This window comes from Pinus tabuliformis, chromosome X (genome assembly GCF_031772625.1).
Source record: "Pinus tabuliformis cultivar Carrire ecotype Pingquan chromosome X, CPIR1, whole genome shotgun sequence".
NCBI lineage: Eukaryota > Viridiplantae > Streptophyta > Pinopsida > Pinales > Pinaceae > Pinus > Pinus tabuliformis.
The window spans coordinates 462,139,154-462,152,264 of record NC_142308.1 but is presented as its reverse complement, the minus strand read 5'-3'; the positions used below and the strand labels follow the sequence as shown (position 1 = coordinate 462,152,264).

The window sequence follows — 13,111 nt, the reverse complement described above, 5'->3', positions numbered from 1 at the left end:
CCATCCTTTTCTGGTGGTCTAAAATTCTACGATGGGCCTATTATCGTGTTATCTCACATTTTTTTAAAGTTTATTATTATTAATCTAGGTCATAAATTTGCTTTGCTCAAAAATCTGATTAAATTAAAAAATTTTGAGTGTTCAGGAATTTCTTTTATTAATATCTAATTTATTTCCACCATAAAAACAATTCAAAAACTTATAAAATCTCAGATTTTTCCAAAAAGAAAATCACCAAACTCAAATAAAAAATAACTTGGAATTTGTGACTCTGGTAGACCATGCATTACTACTCAAGTCTCTTTCCATCTCCTGCTCACTGCTTCATTCATGACGTTTCCCTAAACACAAAATGGACGCGTGGGCCTTTCGCATGCGACAGACAGACATAATTTCATGGCGCAGGAAAAGAAAAACATGCACTTACGAATTGCGATAAGACTGAAGTTGTTATAAATTTGTGCCATTCTTCCATTTCTTAAGGTGCAACAATTGCTTTGAGTTCAGCATAAACTAATTGTATTTTAGGTTTGCTTCAAAAATGAGAAAATCGACACCTAATTTGGCCTATGTTGTAGCACTAGAAACTTGCATCGTAGTACTTATATTCTTTGAAATCGCTCTTGGTGTTCATCTCGATAAACAGACGTTGGTAGAAGTAGGTAGCGATTGGCAACCAGCCACTGCTACATGGTATGGGAGTCCAGATGGAGATGGGAGCGAGGGTAAGTGCAATGCATAATTTTTTATTTGGGTATTAATTTGGTATTAACTTTTAATATGTGATAGCATTGCAATATCATATTATGCGAATTTATATTGAGTTATATAATAAAAAAATGGCATAACATATTGAGTATATATTAATATATTAAGGGCAAAGAATTTTTATATTGGTAAATATAAAAATTAAAATTTAAAATTAACAGAAAAAATATAAAAAATTTTAAAAAATGTTAATGAAAAAATAAAAATAATTTTTTTTTAAATTAGGAAAATTTAATAGAATAAAAAATTAAATAATGTAATTTTTAAAAGTATTTCTAATATATAATTAAACCAAAAATATGATTTAATATGCCATAAACCTTCAAAGTAAAAATATAAAAAAAGAAAGAACCATGATACGATGACATTTGACCATCATTAAAAATATAAACATCTTATGAAAAAAAAGTATATTATTACTTTGTCGCAGGCGGTGCCTGCGGATATGGCAGCCTAGTGAAAGAGAAGCCTTTCCAATCAAAAGTAGCTACAGGAAGCCCAACCCTATTCGAAGGAGGGAAAGGATGCGGCAGGTATACTTACTTTTATATTGCACTATTCACTTTTTAAGGCATTCATAAAGTTTGACACCTTGTTAAATGTTGTATGTTAACAGGTAAAGTGCACGCCTTAAAAAAGTTTGACACCTTGTTAAATGTTGTATGTTAACAGGTAAAGTGCACGGAGAACAGTGTGTGCTCCCAAACTGCAGTGACTGTGGTGATTACAGACGAATGTCCCGATGGAATCTGTTCTGGTACCGGCAAAATACACTTTGGTCTAAGTGGTACTTCCTTCACTGGCATGGCATATCCTGGTACATCTTCAGATCTTCTTAATACTGGAATCACTTAGAGACTGCTCTGATACCATATCAGAGAGCAGAGGCGCACAACTTATGAACACAACACTTAAACACAGAACACAAGACTTGGAACTTCTGAACACTTGCTTCATTCACTGATTAAACAGGTATATATATAGGACAGAGAAAGTTCTGGAGATTAATTGGGTCAGTGGCTTCTTCAGAAAGCTTTGTCACTCAGAAAGTTCTAGAGATTAATTGGGTTAGTGCTTCTTCAGGAAGCTTTGTCATTTGTCAAATATCTCTAGAACGTGCATTTAAACCTTCTGTTGAATTCTGGGTACTGTAATAAAGGTGGCAGTTGGAATTAGCTCCTTCCAACACTCCCCCTTAATTCTAAATATATAACAAAGACACTATGCTATTAATCACGACGGCCTAAACTTTAACTTGCCTCCTGGTCTAAGTTTCAGCTAGGCTTACAAAACATTTCATTTAACATTTCATTTTTGTCTTCTTGCGAAAGGGTCCATGCTTGTTCATTTGTTTCACCCCTGGTTTAATAAACAGCTCTGAAACTCCCTCATCTGCTGCAGAGAATTCTGCGTCATTTTCTCTGCTCAAACCTCCATACTGTACTGGCACATACTCTGGTGAAATGTACTTGAACAAGGTCTCTGTCACTCTGGCAGGACGAGCAACAACAAACTATGGATAATTGTCTTAAAGAATTGTCAATGCATTTTTGGTAACTTGTCACAAACCCCACTTTGCAGGACTAGGCGTGTTCTTAAGATCGGTAATTTGAACCATTGAAGTTATGCCTCCAGGTTTGAAGCTCAGCTTCTATATCTCCTTTTCTAATAACTGAATCCTCCACCACAAAAAGCAGTCACCAGCATCATTCAATGTCTTCAGGTAGAGCTCCTTATTCTGGAACGCCCCGTAATTATTGTAACATACTAGATGTCCTTCCTTGTCATAATCATGCATGTAAGCCACATTATTCCACTCAACATCAAAGTCCTCTTCCAAAATATTGTCATCTCCAAAACGTTTCCTCCAGAGAATTATGTTTTTCAGCATAGTAAAGGCTTCAGAAATCTTGAAGTCTCTTGCTCGGAGAAACTTCAACAGAATCACATCAGTACATTCATTACCCATGGTGTGAAGAAGAGGAACTCCCCATAGGAAAACGTTTTCTACAGGTTGAATTACAACCTCCTCAGTTACCGTGGTAATAGTGACCTCAATTGGAGCTTCAGCATCAACTGGTGCAGAGGCAGATGTTGTTTCTTCTTCCTTTACGGTTTCAATATCAACGGCAGGAGCCTCAGTTAAAGGGGCTGAGATAGTCACTGCTTCAGTTACAGTTTCCTCATGTTTCAGAACATCCCCTTAGGCTGGAACCTCAACATGATCTTCAACAACATAACATTGTTTGTCCAAGAACTCAAAAATACTGCTAAGCCCAAATGAGTTCCTGAGAAAATGATCATCGAAAGGATCATTGTCAAAAAAGTCTAAAAAGATAGACATATCAGCTAGGCTTAATTTTTCAATAAATTTTCATTAAACTCTGGCCAGCTTAAATTTTCATTAAACTCTAGCCAGCTTTGACTTCAAAGTGCACCAGGCTCGGCTCTGCTTCTCACTTCATAGCTAGCTCAAAGATTGAAAAACCAAAATCATAAAAGCAGAATGCATAATGAAAAATGACAGTTATAAAACCGAATGAAACTCACACACAATCCTTCCTCCAGGATTTCCCTCCCACGTTTTCGTTGCACCACAACTCATTCTATAGGTAAGCAGCCACTGTCACACGCGTGTCTAGTCACCGCACAATCCTCATTCTACCACTGGATTTCTCAGGAACAAACAAGACACTTGGCTGCAAGAACAAAACAAAAATATTTCCCAACAGTGAGTAAACAAAATGCACAAAATAGCCTTAACAATATACCAGACACTTCAGTGACTCTTGTCCATAATAGCGCTGCCTCGCAACTCAACCACTATGCTACTTTCCCATAGCCGCAACAGCTCACGCTCTTTGCACCACACTGGCCACGTACAAGCTCCATGTTCTAACAACGGCTCTTGCAAACAGAAACCCAACCATGGTCAAGATTCAATAGCTCTCTCCTCCTTTCGTGGCTGGAACAAGGAAATCACATTCGATAGTATCTTCTACACGCAGCAGCTTCAGTCAATTCGCCCTTCAATAGAGCCTTCACCTCTTAAACTATGTTACCAGAAACGGGAAACGAGAAACGGAATGAGAAATGAGAACGATACGAGAAACAGAGTTTGCAGGTTTCGTGTATAAGAAACGAGGAGAGAGAAAAAACAAGATGTTAACCATATAAAACACAACATTAATCATAAAAATCTAATGTTGTTAGATGTGAAGTTTTAAAGAAACATTTATAAAGAGTGATTTACTTTTAATTTAGTTTTAAAGAATCAATATTTCCAAAGAAAAATTTGATATTGTCGTAGAAAATATTTCTCCTCTTGATATTAAAGATGACAGAGCTGAAAAATATAAAAGGGAAAGAACAGAAAAATTTGATATTGTCATAGAAAATATTTCAACTGTTGATATTAAAGATGACGGAGCTGAAAAATATAAAAGGAAAAGAATAGAGGAGAAACCGCAATTTGAAAGTGCTTGGGAAACTTGTTGTATAGCCAAGTATGATCATATAAATGATGGCCCTTACTTCGGTAAATTTCAATCAATCGACTGTCCAATTACCAATCTTGACTGTAAACATAAAAAGGATATATTGGTAATAGTTTATTATTGGAATGCACGGGTTTCTACACAAAAGGCCATAAGAAAAACAAAGTGGTTAGATTTATCACTTAGAATTACATGGGGATTCCAAGGCAATCTACAAATCTAGTGGTCCAGATTGAAAAATCCTGATAAGCTAAAACTTTTGGAATCTAAAAAACCTATTGTTGAACTGACTAAAGCAGTCCTTCATGAATTCTATGGTGAATTCGTTGTAGACGATAAAAATTACTCATATTTGTTTATGAACCAAAGATTGTGTGATTTAAATACATTGAATGAATTATTTTGTACTATGCAAGACCTGTTATATAAAGGCTCTCAGCAGGGGCATTTTGTCTTTGTTTGAAAATAGATGTTACGGTTACCTACTACAGTTTATTCTGTCAAGAAATCTCACCCCTCATTTAATAAATGAACATATTTCATGGTATGATATTCTTTAAATTCAACAAAAAAAAATCGAAACCACAGCTAAAATAAGAACACCATTTAACAGCCAAGCCCACAATAAGCATGTTAGTGTTCTACACAACCGTGCAAACTATATTCAATGTTAGCAACAAAAATCCATTATCAATGCAGGAAGAGAGCAATCGAAATGACAATTTGTTGCATCTTAAAGATCAATTGCTAGCCTAGGTTCATTGAAATAATATGAAAACATACCAGTGAATTGGGAATTCTCACAAATCCAGAATGCTATGGACTCTGTTCGATGCGCTCCTCTCTGCTTAAACTGTTCTTGACCGGTGTCTCTTGAATGGCAAATCTACGCTCCTCTCAGCTTAAATCGTGGTCACACCTCGCTTTACAGGCAGGCACTACGCTCCTCTCAGCTTAAATCGTGCTCACACAGCCGCTGACTCACAGAACTCAACTTGGAAACTGCTATTTTTGAAATGGATCAACTCGGCAACTTTTGTTTTTTAAATGGGATTTAACACCAATTGAGGAAAAACGGAGATGGAACCAAAATGTTGCAGGGAAAACGGATAAACGTTTTTGCATAAAACGTTGTGGGAAACGATCAGTTTCGCCAAAAACCAGTTTCCTGTCAATAAAAATGAGAACACCCATATAAAACGTGGTTTCCCATCCCGTATGGTTTCTGGAGCTGTTTTTCGCAGAAACGTTGCCAATCATAACATTTCTGGTAACATAGCTCTTAAATGGGCTTCCACAACAAACTCAGTCACACGCACTATACTTCGGTCCACGACTCTCCAACACCGAGGCTCTCTAATCAGCGCCAATAGCAGGGCTCACTACCCACAACAGTTCTTTAAGCCACACTAGACCCTTCAGGATCGCACTCTCACATCGTAGACACAGCGAAAACCCTCAGCTCTCTTACAGCCCTCACTCCTGAGCTCTCGACTCAGTTTCCCTTGCTCATTGCTCACACCCTTAGCTCCGAAACCAACTTAGAGAGTGCTCTAATACCATATCAGAGAGAAAAGGCGCACAACTTATGAACACAACACTTAAACACAAAACACAGGACTTGGAACTTCTGAACACTTTCTTCATTCACTGATGAAACAGGTATATATATAGGACAGAGAAAATTCTGGAGATTAATTGGGTCAGTGGCTTCTTCAATAAGCTTTTTCATTTGTCAAAGATCTCTAGAACCTACATTTAAACCTTTTGTTGAATTCTGGGTGCTGTAATAAAGGTGGTAGTTGGAGTTAGCTCCTTCCAACAGAATCGTCTCTATTTTATTCCGACGGTACCTATCTACTCCTAGTCCGCAATAAAATAGATAAGAGGAATTTTCAGAGTTGAATTCCTTTGACATGTTTGTATCGTTTTACTTGCTTGATAATGCCTTTATTTCTTGTGTCATGTTACATAGTGTACCTTGCGAATATCCGGGGAATAATATTGCATTCCATGTCAACGAAGGCGCCACTGACCATTGGTTCGTTGTACTTGTTGAGTACGAAGATGGAGATGGCGATCTTGGAGCAGTTGATCTAAAGCAGGTTTGTTAAATTATACAGCTCAGTTCAATTGTCCTCCACATCGAGATAATTAATGTAATTATCTGTATCTAGTAGATTCATGTTTGGATTCTCATGTATGCAGGCAAACTCTGATACATGGCAAGGAATGCAACAGATATGGGGTGCAAATTGGTGTTTGAATAGCGGCACTTTACAACCTCCATTCTCTATTCGTTTGCAATCTCTTTCAACTGGAAGAACGCTTACAACAAATAACGTTATTCCACAGAATTGGCAACCGCGTGCTACATACAGATCACTCGTCAACTATGATTAACCATCTCATCCTATGCAGCTTATGGTCCTTAGCATATGTACAAATTTATCATGTGGCTAATACACATACCATTGTACTAGGAGTTACAATTTTATTGTAAGATTTTTGAGAAACACAGATAGATCTAGATCTGCAAAACAATAACAAGCTTGCAATAGAAGGAAGGAAGCGAGCAAGAATTGAGAAAAGAATGAAAGTAAATTAATTCTACAATATGAGTTTTAGAATAAATACATAAAAGCAACTAAGTTAAGCTTAGTTGTACATGCAATAACTAAAGCTAAGTGTGCTTTATGTGTACATGTGCCACATGCAAGCAATAAGTTAACTGGAGCTAATATAGGTGCATGTACACCAACACAGCTAGTCTAAGTGCATGTACACCAACAACTGGAGCTAATCTAAGTGCATGTACACCAACACCCCCCCTTAAGCATAACTTAGGTGAGTGTGATGCAAAATGAATGAGTCCCGGCAACACGGCCATTTTAGGTACCCATATACAATGCATAAAAAGGAGGAAAGAGGGAAAACCTGGTGGGAAGAAGACCCCCCCTCAAAATATAATGCAAAAGTAGAGAAAAGACAACTGCTAGGCAGTCGTGTCCTTCACCCCGAGACGATCTCGCAGGAATCGAAACTTCTGCTCAGTGAAAGTCTTGGTGAAGATGTCAGCAATCTACTCGGAACTAGGACAAAACTGAAGATCGATGATCCCATCATGAATGAGTTCTCTAATGAAGTTCATGTGGATCTCGATGTGTTTGGTACGCTGCCGCTGCACTGGATCTCTACAAAACTTTAGCGTACTTTGATTATCGCACCAGATGACAGTTGGATGATGGACACTAATCCCAAGCTCAGATAGGAAATGTTGCGGCCAAATTGCCTGAATAGTGGCATTGACTGCTCCTCTATACTCGGCCTCTGCTGATGATAAAGCAATGGCAGCCTGCTTCTTACTTGACCAACAAATTGGGCCGGATCCCAAACTAAGTACATAACCGGAAGTAGACTTGCGATCAATGGTGTCGCCATCCCAGTCTGAATCTGTGAACCCGATGAGATTCAAAGAACAATTGGCTGCATAATGAATCCCATAGGTGATTGTCCCCTGGACATATCGAAGGATGTGCTTTGCAGCGTTCCAATGTAACTCATGTGGCTCCTGCATGTATCTGGAAACTGCTCCGACAGCATAGGAGAGATCAGACGGGAGTGAGTGAGATAAAGAAGACTTCCCACAAGCTGGCGATACAATGTGCAATCAACCAATGGTGTGTCTTTGCCATTCTCAAGCTTTATCCCTGATAAGAAAGGTGTGGCTGTTGGCTTGCAGTCACTCATGTGAAATCGTGCCAAAAGATCTCTAGCATATTTTGGTTGAGAAATGGTAATGCCAGAATCACGCTGATGGATCTCTAGTCCAAGGAAGAAATTTAGCAAGCCCATGTCTGTCATGGAAAACCGCTTATGCAATGCAGTTTTGATGTTAGTAATGACAGAAGCTGAACTACCCGTTATCAAAAGATCATCTACGTAGAGTACTATGATCAACAAGGAGTCAATTTTCTTCAGAAAATAAACATTGGAATCAGATTTGCAGTGTACAAAATTTTGAGATAACAAATAAGAATCCATCTTTGCATACCATGCTCTAGGTGCCTGCTTGAGGCCATAGAGAGACTTCTTTAGTTTGCATACCAGAGATGAATTCTGCATGTATCCCGGTGGCTGCTCCATGTAGATTTCCTCCTCGAGATCACCATGAAGAAAGGCATTCTTCACATCCATATGATGCACCTCCCATCCTCTTGCTGCTGCAATGGAGAGAGCTAGCCGAATGGAATCCATTTTTGCCACTGGAGCAAAAGTTTCATCATAGTCAACACCATGTACTTGCTGAAAACCTTTTGCTACCAATCGTGCCTTATATCGACTAACTTGGCCATTTGATGCTTTCTTGGTCCGGTAAACCCACTTGCATCTCACAAGTTTGCGATTTGAAGGTAGCGGAACCAAATCCCAACTCTGGTTCTCAATGAGAGAGTTATATTCCTCATCCATGGCGGCTTCCCATTCAGGATGACCATTTGCTTCTGCATAAGTTTGTGGATCAGATCCATGCATCATATAAGCATGCATGGGCATGGATGGCTCCATAGCTAAGAGTGCTTGCGGATCTTCCTCAAACAGAGGGATAGAGGCAGGATCATCAAGGATATCACTCATGCTGCGCCATTTTTGTGTTGAAGGTGGTCGCGAATCTTCCGAACTACGTGCAGAAGTATGATCTCGATGTTCAACAACTGGTGGTCTAACAGGGGTCACAGGAAAAGACTCATCTTCATTTGAATGCTGGTCTGAAGTTTCATCTACATCCTCATCAATGAGTGGTGATGGAAACTTGGTAACAAGTTCATCTACTAGTGCATGCGAAATATCTTCGTCAAACTTTACACTCCTTTCAATAAAGAGCTCTTCAGTGTGGATATCAAGCAATCTGTACCCTTTGACTTCATCAGAATATCCAACAAACATGCATGCTTTGCTTTGAGGCTCCAAAGCCTTTCTCTTTTCTGGAGGAATGTGGGCCCATGCTCGAGATCCAAAAATGCGGAAATGACTAACTTCAGGTTGCATGCCAGTCCAAGCCTCAAAAGGTGTTTTTCCAGTAACAGATTTATGAGGAGATCTGTTCTGGATGTATGAGGCACAATTAATAGCTTCGGCCCACAATTTCGACGGAAGAGATCTTGCATGCAACATGCAATTAGCCATCTCTTTCAAAGATCGATTTTTCCTTTCAGCCACGCCATTTTGCTGTGGAGTGTAAGGAACTGTATGCTGCAACTGTATGCCTACTTCATCACAAAGATTCTTGATATCTTTGTTGACATATTCCGTCCCATTATCTGTGCGGAGTATTTTGATGCGTTTTCCAAACTGATTTTCTGCATGCGCTTTGAAAATCTTTAGATGTTGAAAAACTTCAGACTTGAGTTTCAAGAAGTAAACCCAAGTGAATCTCGTGTAATCATCTATAAATGACAACACATATCTTGCTTTGCTCATTGAAAGCACCGGAAATGGACCCATGAGATCACTGTGTACAAGTTCCAAAGGTGAAGAGGCTCTCCATGCATGCCCCTTCTCGAATTTTTCTTGTGGATGCTTTCCAAGAGCACATCCATTACAAAAACCATCTGAATATTCAATGGTTGGCAATCCTTTGACCATCCCTTGCTTACTAAGCTGTTGCATATATCTGAAATTCAAGTGCCCAAATCTCTCGTGCCAAATTCTACTTTCTTCATTTGCATGCGTAAGTAGCAAAATAGAATCTGATTAAGAAACAAAATCAGAAAATGTATACAGACGAGATTGATCATTTACCTTGCCAGATGCAATCTTCAAATTGGTTTGCATGTCATAAATGCTCACGGAATCCGGGGTAAATTCCACTTTCCTTCCGCTGCCTGTGTGTGTCACCTGATACACTGAGAGAAGATTCACAGAAAGCCTTGGAATATGCAAGACATTTTCAAAACTTCCATCTTCAAATTGCACTCTTCCTTGTCCAGTTGTTGCAACTGCAGAATTATCCCCCATGAGAATGGGAGGACCTGAGTATGCATGTAGAGAAGAAAAGGATTCCTTTGAAGAAGCCATATGATGTGAAGCTCCTGAATCGATGATCCATTCTTGTGGTGCAGAATGAAGAGCAATCAAAGCATGCCCGTTACCTCTTGGATCTGGTGCTTTTTCTCCAGACTTCTTCTTAGCATTCTCAGGAATGTGGTCTCCAAGATTGTGTTGCTGGAGTGTCTGCGCCATAAGATCTATAGTCTTCTTCATGCATGCAGATTCAGGATGAAAACCACGGTGGCAATAATTGCACATTGATTGCCCTTTCGTTCCTTTCCTTTCCTTTGAGCTAGATGATCCATCAGGGGGTTTGGGATGTCTTCCCTTTCTTGGATCATGATCCTTCTTCCCTTTTCCTTTCTGATGGTCTTTGGAATTTGCCTTTCCTTTTGCATGCACAGTAAGTGCATGCGCTTTGGAATTTTTAAGTGTGCCCATTTTGATGAGCTTATCTTGCTCATGCATCAAAGACTGAATAAAAGAATCCAGTGAGCGCATCTTCCAAGCTGCACCAGTTGCAGATCTGACTATGTGGAATGTAGAGACGAATACTGCATACTCTGGACCAAGTTTTGATAAAATGGAAAGAATCAACTGATTTTCTTGCTTGGATTTGTCGATCCCGCATCCTTTCAGCTGAACCAACAAGGCTTTATACCTTGTGAAAAAATCTTGAATGTTCTCAAAGTTTCTCGGATCTAATGAGTTTAACTCATTTTCGAGAATGTGACCTTGCATTTCATCCTGTTTTCCAAACAATCCTTCCAAAATTTTCCATACTTCATTTGGAGTTGAACATGATTCAACATGAAATAGCAGTTCTGGAGAAATAGATAAACATAGGATGCCGAAGGCCTCGTCCATGCGATTGAAATATCTTGTTTTCTCCATTGCCGATGTTGGTTCAACTTCCGTTTCCATGGTTATTCGAAATAAGCCTCTACTTCTGAGATGAAGTTGAATCTTTGGCTTCCATTCGAAATAATTATATGGAGTGAGAATTGCCGATTGTGGAAACTCCAATTTAGACTCCATTCTTTGTTGTTGCTTCAATCTTCTGAACCTGCAAATAAAATTGCTTGTGCACTGATTACAAATCCCTGTGCTCTGATACCATGTAAGATTTTTGAGAAACACAGATAGATCTAGATCTGCAAAACAATAACAAGCTTGCAATAGAAGGAAGGAAGCGAGCAAGAATTGAGAAAACAATGAAAGTAAATTAATTCTACAATATGAGTTTTAGAATAAATACATAAAAGCAACTAAGTTAAGCTTAGTTGTACATGCAATAACTAAAGCTAAGTGTGCTTTATGTGTACATGTGCCACATGCAAGCAATAAGTTAACTGGAGCTAATCTAGGTGCATGTACACCAACACAGCTAGTCTAAGTGCATGTACATCAACAACTGGAGCTAATCTAAGTGCATGTACACCAACATTTATAATATGGTCCTTAGCATATGTACAAATTTGTCATGTGGCTAATACAGATACCAGTGTACTACGAGTTATAGTTTTATAATAGTTAATATCCTATATCTAACTCTTACTATTATTTAGAAATTGAGCTTTTTCTACTCATGGAGGAAAACTCAAAACTCTTATCGGAAGCCAATTATGGTATTGTGGTAGGAAGATCCAATTTAATTTCAACTCTATATTAACTGCTATGTTCGACTTAGATATATCTCTTGATTTTTGTTTTCTTTCCATATTTGCTAAAATTACGGGATCATGTGCAGGATAACAGATCCCATTCCATGTTACTATTTTACAAATATGTGTACACATTGCCTAATCGTGTGCTACTAAGCTCTCGAACTGCTACAACTTGGGTTTGTAGATATTTTGACTTCAGGTTTTGTGTGTAAATAGTGCTTTGCACGCGAGGACGTTCTTTTATTTCTTAATAATCAGTAACATAATCCCTTTATTTTCTATTTGCCAACGCATGTTGATTCGATCCACACTCGTCCAATCTAACCATTTAGGTTGCCTTCGACAACTGAGAGAGAGGTCGCATTTATTTTCCTTACCTTTATATATTCTTTACTGTTTTATGCCACCGAAGCGATTTTAGCAAATACATGTACGATCCTAGCACACAAAAAATGTACATACACAATTTATTTCCCAAAAAAAAACCAATGATTAGCATATAATAAATATGTGAACTAATTTACTCTCTGCAAACCTAACCAGTGTAATATGTTATGCAGACCTAATCAGTGTAATATGTTAATTTTTCATGAAAAAGTAATTAATAGAAAATATTATTGTAATTAAAATAAAAAAATATTACTATATAAAAAGTTGTTTTTATAACTATTTTTTAATATATTTTAGTAAATAAATTGAATAATAAACTTACCTAATATGGAATGAGTAGCAAATAAAATTTTATACTGATCCTAAAAAAATTAAATAAAATAGTTTTGTAAATAAAGTGTTAAAATCATTATTCATATGAAAATGGTTGATCTTTTTTAAAATGTAAATACTTAACCTACCAATTTAGAAGTAATTATCCATTATTTACGAGTCAATATCATTAACTAGAGGAGGTGAGTCAGTTAGGAGGTGATTTAACGTGTTTAAACAGTTCTAATCCACTATGCCCAGGAAGATTTTGTTGGGACAATACAAGTATAATACTTCGTTAACAAACGATTGGTTAAGTATCTCCCGCTCCGGTTCCGGTTGAAGTTGATCCTGGGCCGCTACCGCACGAACATCATCATAGATATTAGCACAAGATGAATGGAAGTTCGACCGCTACCAACTGTTGTG

General features: G+C 38.0%; 1 pseudogene; it reads left to right on the top strand.

Annotated features, from left to right (window-relative positions):
* The first annotated feature begins 541 nt into the window (after positions 1-541).
* LOC149140625 (expansin-B16-like) lies at positions 542-6,668 on the top strand (annotated as a pseudogene).
* Positions 6,669-13,111: the final 6,443 nt, after the last annotated feature.